General features: G+C 38.3%; 1 protein-coding gene and 1 pseudogene across 7 annotated transcripts in view; both read right to left on the reverse strand.

The window, feature by feature from the left end:
* BRAF (B-Raf proto-oncogene, serine/threonine kinase) overlaps positions 1 to 13020 on the reverse strand; it is a 178717-nt gene that overhangs the window by 133218 nt on the left and 32479 nt on the right. The window lies entirely within an intron of this gene.
* On the reverse strand, positions 8184 to 8302 carry LOC123326451 (annotated as a pseudogene).

Genomic DNA, 13020 nt, shown 5'->3' on the forward strand with positions numbered 1-13020 from the left:
CATCTTAAATGATCACTCCCATTGCTATGTAGAGTAGAGAATGTAAGGCGGCAAAACCATTTAGAAGGTTATTGCAGTAACTGGGTAGATGAAAGTAGCTAAGACTAAGGTGGTGGCTATGGAAGTAGTGAGAAGTGGTACAGCGGTTCAAGATATATTTCAGAGGTAGTGCTGATGAAACTCACTAGAAGACTGGATCCTGGATATGAAGAAAAAAGATCTTACTTGATCTTGTAGAACAGAAATTCGGTTCTTAGCCGTGGTTTCTTTTTTTTAGTTTGTCTCTGAAATTTATACATTTGGGAATTAGTTCCAGAGAAAATTCTCCTGGCTCCAGGTTTGAAATATATCCTTTATCAGATTACTTACCACTTGCCCTGCTATCACCTTAGTCCAAGTGACCATCATCTCTCCCCTAGAATCTCCAATGATTTGTTCACTGAACTCACAGATGATTAAAGTAAAAAGCAAACAGGAAATTGTGGATAATGCATTTTAAGTATGGTTGACACATGCAAAAACACATGGAACTCCACTCAGAGCATTTTAATCAAACAAAAGGCTTTGGCCCTATATCAAAATATAGGCATAGGACAATACATTTCTTATGTTTTAAATTAAAATATGATATTTATATCTTAATTTCCTTAAAAATCTTTCCACTTTAACCATCTTCAATTAACAACCAACTGCTGGTACTGATTGCATAATAGAAGCATCCACTTAAATAGCAAATGTAAATAGCAACATACTTTTCGTTTGCTCTTAAAACAAAGGACATCTCAAGTTCAAAGATCACAGCTGTGGAGGTAATACACCTTAATAATCTATGAAAACTCAAATAAACCTTAAATTGATAAAAATATTCAAACAAGAAAGAAATGAGATAATTACACATGTAAGTCCTGTAAAACATTCTACTTGCTGTAAAAAGAACAGAATGTCTACAGCCCTTTCTATTTAAAATATAAGCAAGTTCTAGACACAAACCTCTGTGTTGCGTCTTTGGTCAACTTTGTTGATTTTTATCTCAAATAAGGAATAACAGTATTATTTTTCCTTAATTTTTTTGAGTATAGTTGACACACAATGTTACATTAGTTGCAGGTATGCAACATAGCAATTTGACAAGTTTATACATTATGCTATGTTCACAAGTGTAGCTACCACCTGTCACCATACTGTTTTTTTCTTTCTTTTAAGCACAACTGAACCACCTGCTTCAAAAGAGAACACATAAAGGATAATTTTCCTATAGCTCTATGCTATGAAAAGCAAAGCAAAGCAGTCACTTGATCTTCCTATTTCCTTGCCATCCTTGGCAAACATTCTGCACTGTGATCTTAAGGAGGCTACCTTTAATATAGTTAAGATTTTAACCACTACATTTGGAATCCACCACAAGATGCCCTCTGTACCATTTTATGAGATCCTGTTTAGTCACATCTTATGATACCATTTTATCCCCCCAAGGCAATTCTGTTTTTCCTCCAGGTTCCTTTATTTACTTCTCCAGTTAGCCGTGTATGAGATATTTTAAGACCTGACGTTTAAACTATGGTACACATTTTTTCAAGGCTTCTAAAAATGTTTTTAGGTATTTCTAGCTATTTAACATTGTTTAAATACTCAGTAAATGTGAGGCACTGTTGGGAGCACCAGACACATAAAACTTTGTCCCTATCCTTATAATGTACTGGAGTTATTTTTATTTAAACAATTCTAAGCCCACATTTTGTTTCAGTTCCTTTTTCTAAAGATGAATAACCACACAATGGATTATTTTGGCTTTCTCCCTTCCTGATAAACTATTACATATATTCGAATGGTGATTACTTAATTACATACTGATTTATCCACAGACCTCTTTGCCTACTAACTAGAACTAATCCAAAATATGTTGTGTATGTAAAATAAAAAGATAGCCATTTTATTGCATGTTCTGTGCCTGTCAGGTTATAGATATACACTGGCTCATTTAATCATTACAACACAGTAAGATAGTATGTATTCCATTATATAAATGAGTGGTAAGGTTCATTAAGGTTAAGTAACTTGCCCAAATTCACACCAAGAGGGATTGGAATCCAGATCCATCTTGCACAGTAATAAGAAATAAAGATGGTATCTTCAATAAAGGCTTCAAACAAATCACAAATTCAATGACCATCTACAGTAGACCTTGACAATAAAACAGGATTTAACCAACATATCCATTATATGCAAAGAATTATAGGCTTTGGAGACATGGAGATAATCAGAATCTACTTTTTAGATAACAGTTTAAAAGGGACATAAGCTATCTTTTACTTCTCTAGAAGACCTCAATTTAAGTCAGCTCCCTATTATAGAAGTTGTTAAACTTCCTAGTTTTTCGTTTTTCTTTTCCTTTCTTTTCTTCCTCTCTCTCTGCCTTTCTTTCTGCCTGTCTGCCTTCCTTTCTTCCTTCCAAGATTTTATTTTTCAGTAACATCTACAACCAACATGGGGCTTGAATCTTCAACTACAAGATCAAGTTGCATGCTCTACCCACCGAGCCAGCCAGGAGCTCCTTCTTAAACTTCCTGGTTTCAGAATCCCTCTATAATCTTAAAAATTATGGAGGACTTTCAGAGCTTTTATTCATGTAGGTTATAGCTTTCAATGTTTATCATATTAAAAATTATAACCAGAAATTTTTATTTATTTTATTTTTTAAAGATTTTATTTATTTGACAGAGAGATAGAGAAAGAGCACAAGTAGGCAGAGCAGCAGGCAGAGGGAGAGGGAGAAGCAGGCTCTCCACTGAGCAGGGAGCCCGATGAGGGGCTCGATCCCAGGACCCTGGGATCATGACCTGAGCCGAATGCAGACACTTAACCGACTAAAGCACCCAGGCACCCCAAGAAATTTTTACTTTTAATTCATTTAAAAATTACACACAAACCCATTAACTCAACTGATCTATTTTTTATGAAAAAAATAACTACATTTTCCAAAACAACAAAATAATGAAAAGGGAAAGTCCTATTTCTTATAATTTTTATAGTATCATTAATAATGTGTTAACAGAAGACATCTGGATTCTCTTACCTTCTGCATTCAGTCTGTTGCACTATCACACATTTTATCACTGGATCCTCATGAGAGAACGAGAGTGAAAAGGCAAACAGTGTCTTAGTATTATGAAAATAGTTTTGAGGGGCGCCTGGGTGGCTCAATCGTTAAGCGTCTGCCTTCAGCTCGGGTCATGATCTCAGAGTCCTAGGATTGAGCCCCAAATTGGGCTCCCTGCTCAGCGGGAAGCCTGCTTCTCCCTTTCCCACTCCCCCCTGCTTGTGTTCCCTCTCTCGCTGTCTCTCTCTGTCAAAGAAATAAATAAAATCCTAAAAAAAAAAAAAAATAGTCCTTCAGAGCATCCTTTACTATTCCTTCATAGCACCTTTCAAAAATTTATAATTACATTTGTGTGCACAGATTATGTTCAAGGTCTATGTTATCTCTAGACTACAGGTTCCACAGTGACTGTTTTTGTACATGAATATGTCCACGATGTCTACACATTTTGCCCAACATACAGTCGTCACAAAAATATCTACTGAATTATCATACTAAAATAATATAAAGAAACTACTGTGGTTAAAAGAGGGTAAATGGACAATATGTGTCTGGAAGCAAATTTGGAAGACTTCCTATTTGACTTGGATCCTAAAGGATAGTTAGAATTTTGTTAAAGGTAGGTGGGTGTGGGTGGGTGTAAGAGTATTCCAGCCACAGTAAACAAACATCAGTGGCATCTAGGTACAAGTTATGTTCTTAATAAGTCTTCTAATAGTATGGTTTGGGAGGAGATAAAGGTAATAAAGGTAAGCTGAAAAATCTTCAATGAAATTTGGCTTTTTTTTTTTTTTTAAGATTTTATTTATTTATTTATTTGACAGAGAAAGACACAGCAAGAGAGGGAACACAAGCAGGGGGAGTGGGAGAGGGAGAAGCAGGCTTCCCACAGAGCAGGGAGCCCGATGCGGGGCTCCATCCCAGGACCCTGAGATCATGACCTGAGCTGAAGGCAGACGCTTAACAACTAAGCCACCCAGCACCCCTGGCTTTTGTTTTAGAGACAAAAGCCAAATGGTCAACATCCATGGTTTAAATTCCTTATACCACTATTTACTAGATGAGCTTGGATATGTTTATTCCAAATCTTATTCTGCTCATACTTCACAAGGCTATTGTAATGGTTTTATGAGATCATAATTTTGTGTGTTATTTTGTTTACTGTCATTACTCTAAACTATTATCCTTTCTCCCTGGACTACTACTTATAAAGCCATCTTTAAAAAAAAAAAAGGATTTTATTTATTTATTTGAGAGAGAGAGAAAGCTGGGGGTGGGCTGGGGAGGGGAGCAGAGGGAGAGGGACAAGCAGACTCCACATCAAGCGCAGAGCCAGACTCAGGGCTCAATCCCATGACCCCAAGATCATGACCTAAGCCTAAATCAAGAGTCGGACGCTTAACCAACTGAGCCATCCAGGCGCCCCTATTTACAAAGGCATCTTAACTGGTTTCCCCATTTCTTTTGCCCTATTCCCATTCCTCTCTCATTCATTCTCCATGTCAGAGTGAAATCCCTAAAACACAAATCTGATCACATCACTTTCCCTGCTTAAACCTTTTAATGGCTCCCCAGTGACTCAAAATAAAACCTTAACTTCTTAGCACAGATTACAAGATCCTAAATGATGCCACAATACCTACCTCCTGCCTTATCAGGCACTATTCTTCCCATCCCTTACTCAATAAACTCAACAACACTGACCTTCCAGTAGGAAAGCCTTTACACAAGCTACTTTTTCTTCTTGGAAAATTCTACCAAGCACCTTCCAAACAAGCACAGCTTTTCCAGATAGAAGAGATCTTTAGATCTCACTTCCTCAGAGAGGCCTATCCCGATCACTCTCCCCCAGTCTATACTGGATGCACGTTAAATTCCATAGTACCTGGTATTTTTTCCTTTGGGCACATAATCACAATTCAGAATTTGTGTGTGTGTGTATGTATTTTTTTTTTTATAATTTGTTTAATGGATGTCTCCTGATTACAGAGACCACATCTAAGCCAGCACATACAATTTTTTTAAAAATTGCAGTTTTTATTGTTATAAATGGCTTTTGATCTGATTAGACATATAGTTTAGATGTTTACTCTGGCAACAATGTTTAGGTTAACTAACAAGCCAGAGAGGCACTGGAGGCAAAGAGTACCATTAAAAACATGCCACAATTATAGGCAAGAAGTAATGAGAGTGTGAACTACTGTTGGTAGATTTAATATCCTCACAATAATCCTGTAAGGTAGCAAGGAGGAAGCTAAGGTTGTTCTGAGACAGTAAATGGCCATTCCATAAGAGAAAGTTTCAAAACTTTTCATATAATATAGCTATGAGTTTAGATGACCAGAAAAGTAGAGAAACTATAATTCCAACTTCACAAAGTAAATTACCACAATTGTAATACTGAAGTGGGTACAAAAGAAACCCATTTATTCAATGTAATAAAGTCTGGTGGTTGGTTAACTGAACAGATTTGTTAAATCAGAGAATCATAAGCAATGACAGAATCTTAAACATCTTATTTTACTTAAAACTGTAAAATGAACAGTCATTCTCCAAACCTTGATGTAGGGCAGGGATCTTCCTTTAACAATAACCCATACTTAATCTGACAGCAAATACTTTTTTTAAACGGGAACTATCAGTTAACCTGATGAGTTGGTTAAGTGTAAGTCAATTAAGAGAACTTAAACTATTCTCCCCTTTTGAATACTATAGTTGAAATGATGGAAAATGAATAGTAATTTACAATGTGATGGCCAAATGCATGGTTTACACCTATGAGGGGACACAGGAGACTCTTTATTAGGGTTGTAGGCAGACATTATTTAGTAATGTACTCATCAAGAAAATTAAGAAAAATTCAGATTTTTCATATTTAATATTTACAGAACCACTCTCACTTAGGGTTAATAGATAGATATGTCAGATACAGTTAAGAGGTATGTGGAAGACTTGCCATTCCACACGGCAGAACGCTTGATGGTAGTGGTGTTCTCATTCTTCTTTGCACATTTGTCTTACTGTGACACGCTACAGCTTAAATACTGAGTTAAGTAAATGTATGGTTATTATCTAGTTTTAACTAAAGTAAACCTTATGAAATAGACATGAGGCTTGAAAGCAACTCGTACCAAAAAATCTCAAACCTCCTACTGAACCTAACACTACTGCTGCTAGAGAAAAAGGCAAAGCTGACATGTTGTGTGCTCCTAGTACAAGCTGTTTGGCAGCCACAATACAGAATTAAAACAATGATCTGATCCAGTAGTTCTCAACCAGGGCTGACTCTTGGCAGTGTCTGAAGATACTATGGTTGTTAGAATTGAGGGGAGGGTACTACTGGCACCTAGTAGGGAGAGGCCAGGGATGCTGCTTAACATCCTATAATGCAAAGGACATCTCCCCAAGCCAAGAATTATCCAGGCCAAAATGTCAACAGTGCCCAGTTTGAGAAATCCTGACCTAATCAGATCTGACAAGAAACTAGCCAGTTTTAAAAAATTACCCACATTATTCAAAATACAGATTCGTATCCACTATCATTAATGATGAACCTTGCCATAAGGGTGTAATGGCCTGAGATATTAGCTAGAGATAAACAAAACCATCAAAATTCCTTTCACTTTTAGCTTAGTTTTTAAAAATTTATTTTGTAGAGAACACACCTGATTTATAAGACAAACATGTAGTGGGGGTAATGAATTTTACTGATAATATGAAAAATTTTAAAGTCTGAAGATTCAAACACTGAAAGCTAATAAAGAGATATCAGTACATTGACATAAGTAGAGTTTATCAAAATTCTAATTTAAATTCCTAGCCAGAAGAATCTGGTAAAGAGGGGCGCCTGGGTGGCTCAGTCGTTAAGCGTCTGCCTTCGGCTCAGGTCATGATCCCGGGGTCCTGGGATCGAGCCCCGCGTCGGGCTCCCTGCTCGGCAGGGAGTCTGCTTCTCCCTCTCCCATTCCCCCTGCTTGTATTTCCTCTCTCGCTGTGTCTCTCTCTGTCAAATAAATAAATAAAATCTTTAAAAAAAAAAAAAAAGAATCTGGTAAAGAAATGTTTTATTCTCGGGCGCCTGGGTAGCTCAGTCGGTTAAGCGTCTGCCTTTGGCTCAGGTCAAGATCCCAGAATCCTGGGATCGAGTCCCGCATCAAGCTCCCTGCTTGGCGGGGAGTCTGCTTCTCCCTCTCCCCTCTGCTCGTGCACGCTTGCTCTCTCTCAAATAAATAACATCTTAAAAAAGAAAGAAAGAAAGGTTTTATTCTCTAGGACAAGCACAACCCAGGGTATTAAATTGATTCAAGATAATAATCCAGATTGAAAACCATCAGTAGGAAACCAGTCAAGGTGCCAAAAGTATAAAGAAAACAACATGAGCTGTCAATTGTGGTTAACAAACTGACAAGAGTAACTGTACGTGATACAACAGTAAGTGAGGAGGCTCCAACAGCATGGTGGTTAAGAGCATGTCCTCTGTAATCACAGTGCCTGGGTCCAAATCCCAGATCTTCCACTTAAGCAATGTACCCCTAGCCAAGTTGCATAACTTTTCTAAACCTACTGTTTTATCTACAAAATGGGAATTACAATATCTAATTCTTTTGGCCCCTGTGAAAATATATGGTATAGCATAATAGTTTAGAGCACAAGCTTTAAAATCAAAATCAGCTCTGACACTTATTAGCTCTGTAATGTTGGACAAAGTACTTAACTCCGAAGTGTCAGTTTCTTCATCTATAAAACATATTTAAATTAAAATATAAATTTTATTATATAATTATGTAGAGAAGAGTTTATAAAACGTATCCACAGTTTAAAGAATGACTGTAAAGTTAAGAAACAGCACTGCCAGTACCTTAAAAGCTTCCCACATGTCCCTTCTCATCCACTGTCTGCCATTCCTGGGGTAATCACTATTACTCTTCACTTTTGTGATAATTATTCTCTTGATTTTCCTTATAATTCTGTACCTATATTTGCATTCCTGAACAACAGTTAATTCCATGTCTTTGAACTTTTTATAAATAGAAGCATGCTGCATTTAAATTTTTGTGACTTCTAATGTTTGACTAATATTATATTTGTGGGATCATACACACTGGTGAAGGAGCTGTTTTTTCCTGCTCTATTTGAACTAAGTTTTTATTAAACTAATAAGAATAAATACTACACTTGATCTTAGCCAAAAGGCCAAGAAGTGATGAACCAAATTTTTATTCCATGAGTGAATACACCATGATTTACCTATATAATCCACTGCTGATGGACATTTGAATTTTTTTCTTTGTATTTTGGAGTTAAAATGAATAATGCTGCTATGAAGAGTCGTATCTACATGCCTCCTAGCCCACATAGTCACAGATTTTCTCTAGGGCAATGGCTGATTCTCAAACTATGATTCCTGGACCAGTAGCACCAGCATCACCTGGGAATTATCAGGCTCCACCCCATTCCTACTGAATCAGAAACTTTGGGGGTGGGGCCCAGCAGTCTGTTTTAACAATCCCTCCAGGGGATTTTGATGCACACTCAAGTTTGACAACCACTGGTCTAGGTTAAATACCCAGGAGTGGTGTTGCTAGTTGTAGAACATCCTATTATTTTCCAAAGTGGTTCTTCTAATTTATACTCCCACCAGCAGTGGAAGAGCTCCCACTGCTCCATATCCTTACCAATGCTTGATACTGTTCAAATGTTTCATTTCTGCCAATTTAATGTGTATAAAATGGTCTCCCACGGTCTTAATTTCTATTTTCCTAAGTGTTGATGAGATTAATGATCTTTGCATATGCTTATTAGTCGTTTAAATTTTTTTTTTTTATTCAAATGCCTGCTCCGGTTTTTTGCCCTTTTTTCTATTTGGTATTATGTCTTTGTCTTAGTGATTCATACTTCTTTAGGTATATACTTCATACCACTTGTCCACTCATTCTATGTTGTGATAGGTAACAAGATTAAGTTATTTGTGGCCTCCATGCTGGGAAGTCTCTCTCACTCTCTTTTGGATCTTTCACTCTAGAAAAACCCAGCTGCCACTCTGTGAGGTGACCATGTGAGTGAATTTGGATGTGGATCTTCTGAAACCCCTGCCACAACCACATAAGGAAGCACAGAAGAAGATTCTCCCTCAGTCCAGCCTTGAGACAACTACAGACCTAGGTGACTGACACCTTGACTTCAGCCTCTTGAGACACCATAAGCCAGAACCACCCAGCTAAGCTGCTCTCAGATTCCTGACCCACAGAAACTGTAAGATAAATGTTTACTGTTTTCAGCTGCTAAATTTTGGGATAAATTACACAGCCATGGGTAATTAATACCTGTATATTACAAATATCTTCTATTCTGTACCTTGATCTTTTCAGCTTCTTAGTAAGGGGGTCTTAATAAATAGAAGTTTCTATTTTCAATGTAGTCAAATTTATCAATTTTTATGGTTTTCAGGTTTTTTTAAAGATCTGAGAGAGAGAGTGTATGTGTGTAGGGGGGTAGGGAGCAGGAGAAGGAGAGATAGCAGACTCCCCACTGAGTGCGGAGCCCAACATGGGGCTCAATCCCAGGACCTCAAGATCATGACCTGAGTTGAAACCAAGAGTCGGATGTTCAACCAACTGAGCCACCCAGGTGCCCCTGGTGTTTTCAGTCTCAAGAAACCCTTTCCTGGGGCGCCTGGGTGGCTCAGTTGGTTAAGCGACTGCCTTCGGCTCAGGTCATGATCCTGGAGTCCCAGGATCGAGTCCCGCATTGGGCTCCCTGCTCGGCAGGGAGTCTGCTTCTCCCTCTGACCCTCCTCCCTCTCATGCTCTCTGTCTCTCATTCTCTCTGTCTCAAATAAATAAATAAAATCTTTAAAAAAAAAAGAAAAGAAACCCTTTCCTGGGGCGCCTGGGTGGCTCACTCGTTGGGTGTCTGCCTTCGGCTCAGGTCATGATCCCAGGGTCCTGGGATCAAGCCCCGCATCGGGCTTCCTGCTGGGCGGGAGGCCTGCTTCTCCCTCTCCCACTCCCCCTGCTTGTGTTCCTGCTCTTGCTATCTCTGTCAAATAAATAAAATCTTAAAAAAAAAAAAAAAGAAAGAAAGAAAGAAACCCTTTCCTGCTTTGAGCTTATAAAAGTATGCTCCTTAAAAAAAAAAAAAAAAAGCTTTTCAGGGGCACCTGGGTGGCTCAGTCATCAGTCAGTTAAGCATCCGACTCTTGGTTTCAGCTCAGGTCATGATCTCGGGGTCCTGGGATCAAGTTCCCTGTTGGGCTCCCTGCTCCGCGGCGAGTCTACTTGTCTCCCTCTCCCTCTGCTACTCCCTGTCTCTCTAAGGAATAAATAAATCTTTTTTAAAAAATAAAATAAAAAATTTTTAAAAGTCTTCTGAGGTGGTCTTTTTGTATTTAACCTTCAATCTACTAGGAATTGATTTTTATGCACAGTAAGAGGGAGTTCAAATTCATTTAATACAGTAAGCAAGTGTTCCGAACAAGTATATCCTTTCCCAACTAATTCACCAGCTCGTATTCACCCACCTACCTCCACATAAGCATATAAAATTCATTAGCAACCTCTATCTATTTCGATTCACCTGTCATTTTGTTATTCATCTTCCCTTTTCTTTTTGTAGGCTCCTCAGACACCTGACACACAGGCTAGGCCTCAAAACCCAGGCCTGTGGGACCCTCAAAGTCACCCTCCCTCATTTGCTCCCCAAGGTCGCATAATTGCTCAAGGCATCATTCAGAAGCAGATCCTCCCTCCCTTTGGAGGCTGTAATCCAATTGACATTCTTAAGGATCTATTTAAAGTAAAACCTGCCTACTTCTAAGCTTCCTACTGTTAAAAGAAATTAAAACTAATAAAAGAGTATAAAGAAAAAACATACACAACTGGGAATTTTTTTTTTTTAACTAGGCTCCATGCCCAGTGTGGAGCCCAGTGTGAGGCTTGAACTCAAACCCTGAGATCAAGAGTCCAACATTTAACTGACTGAGCCACCCAGGCACCCCATAATCAGGAAAAATTTTAAATATAAAAATCAGGTAATAAAATTACAGTGATAAGTCTGTTGGTAGTCCTGGCACTCATCTGATATTTTACGAAGTGGTATATTAAAAATCTTAGCTATCACTAGAAATGGATCTTTGGGTTAAGAGTCATGTCTCATGTTCACTAAGGTAATAACCAGGGCCCAGCAGTGCCTCACATGTAGCAAGCATTCAAATTTGTTGACTGGAAAAATGGATTAAGGAAGTCTTATCTTACTGTTCTTCAATAATTCTTCAATTCTCGCCTCTTTTTACTTCCATACAAACTGTTAATCAAGTTGTCGAGCTCCAAAGAAAAACCTAAAGGCATTTGGATTTCAATACATCTACTGATCAATTTGCAAAAAACTGACATTTTTACCATACTTAGTCTTTCAATTCATTCTTAGTATACAATTTGTACCTTCATTTATTTAGGTCTTCCTGTATGTAAATAAAGTGTAATTACCTTTTTTTATAAAGGCTTGTACATCTTAAATATTTAAAGTTCACTTTAAGTATCTCCATTCCTGGGAAATCTTTCTGACCTCCATCCCTTAAGCTTATTTTGAATTACGTGCTCCTCTTCTGTGATTTCTCTGTACCAGGGGCACACACACACAGTACAATGTCCTTAATTCTTGATTTATTTCTCCTACCACTAGATTGTAACCTCCTTGAGGACAGAGATGATCATTTCTGTATCACAGCACCTACCACACAACCAGCACAAAGGAGCTCAAGATTTATTTTTAAACTTTAAGCAAATGAATAAATGTTCTCAATGAAAGTAAAGTACCAACTGTCTGATAAGGAAAAGGACCACCATTTATTGAGTAGCTTCTATGTGTTGGGCACAATACTACACTGAATGCTTACATGCATTATCATCTAATTCTAAAAGTAAATCACCCTCTTGACACATATTTTATAAAAGCCTAATATTAGGGGTGCCTGGGTGGCTCAGTTGTTAAGGGTCTGCCTTCGGCTCAGGTCATGATCCCAGGGTCCTGGGATCGAGCCCCGCATCGGGCTGCCCGCTCACTGGGAGCCTGCTTCTCCCTCTCCCACTCCCCCTGCTTGTGTTCCCTCTCTCGCTGTGTCTCTCTCTGCCAAATAAATAAATAAAATCTTAAAAATAAAATAAAATAAAATAAAAACAGAAAAAGAAAAAAAAACTTAAAAAAAAAAAAGCCTAATATTAGTGTCACATGATGTAATTGGCATCAGGAATACTGTAGTGATTGATAGTCCTTACTGACCTGGAAGTCAGAGTCTCATAAGCCTCAGTAAGAAAAGCAGCGGTCTTCATTCATTTGGGCTGTTATAAAAATAATACCATGAACTGGGTAGCTTACAAACAAAAGAAATTTATTTGTCACAGTTCTGGAGCCTGGGAAGTCCAAGATCAAGGTGCCAGCAGATTTGGTGTTTGGTGAGGACCCATTTTGTGGTTCACAGATGGTGCTTTCTAGCTGTAATTTTTTTTTTTATAATTTATTTGACAGACAGAGACAGAGCGAGAGAGGGAACACAAGCAGGGGGAGTGGGAGAGGGAGAAGCAGGCTCCCCGCCAAGCAGAGAGCCCGATGCGGGGCTTGACAGAGCCAAAGGCAGACGCTTAATGACTGAACCACCCAGGCGGCCCTCTAGCTGTAATCTTACATGCAGGAAGGGATGAGCTACCTGTAGGAGCAGGAATCCCAATCATGAGGGCTCTGCAACAGAAAAGTAAGGAGACAGGCGAAATGAAAGATGCTCTGGGGTTTCAAGTATAAATTACGATAAGTGGAAAATATTACAAGAGGGGAAGAAGTAATTTAAAGGGAAAGATAACTAATTCAGTTTAGGACTTGCTGTCTTTGTGATGTCAGTAAGACATTAAGGTAAAATACTCAAGAGACCATTG

The sequence above is a fragment of the Neomonachus schauinslandi genome, chromosome 12 (assembly GCF_002201575.2).
Source record: "Neomonachus schauinslandi chromosome 12, ASM220157v2, whole genome shotgun sequence".
Classification (NCBI taxonomy): domain Eukaryota; kingdom Metazoa; phylum Chordata; class Mammalia; order Carnivora; family Phocidae; genus Neomonachus; species Neomonachus schauinslandi.